General features: G+C 33.0%; 1 protein-coding gene across 1 annotated transcript in view; it reads left to right on the top strand.

Moving 5' to 3' along the window:
- Window positions 1-437, top strand: part of LOC119591519 (sodium channel protein para-like) — a gene marked incomplete in the record, with an annotated part of 263,120 nt that overhangs the window by 141,033 nt on the left and 121,650 nt on the right.

Raw genomic sequence — 437 nt, 5'->3', positions numbered from 1 at the left:
AGCAGGTAAGGAAGTAGAGAGTTTAGTATTAGTGCATCCTTCGATTTTTGATTTCTTTTGACGGGGCGAGGCACCGAATATGCGGAGGCTTCGGAGGGAGTACATCTTTTGAATGTTGATTTTTCGTTTCTCTCTTATTTTACAGTGTGAGTAAACTTTTAAAGTGTTTCTTCGTCTTTTTTTCACTGAAAAATTAGAAAAATATTGTTCTTATGATATGTTCTTCTTTCAGTTTTGTTTTTTTCTTACAGTAGAATACAGAAACCATATGAATTATGAACACTCGGTGATATATAAAAAAAAATCAAATGGCTAAAATACTGTAAAACTAACTTTGATTTAATACCATCCATCTTCTGGCCACGTTCTCGCTCATCGTCATATGCATAAAAAAATAACCTGCCAAATGTTCAAAGATGTTTCATAACAGATGTGAA

The sequence above is a fragment of the Penaeus monodon genome, chromosome 28 (assembly GCF_015228065.2).
Source record: "Penaeus monodon isolate SGIC_2016 chromosome 28, NSTDA_Pmon_1, whole genome shotgun sequence".
In the NCBI taxonomy this organism is placed as follows: Eukaryota; Metazoa; Arthropoda; class Malacostraca; order Decapoda; family Penaeidae; genus Penaeus; species Penaeus monodon.
This window is presented reverse-complemented; position numbering and strand designations above follow the sequence as displayed.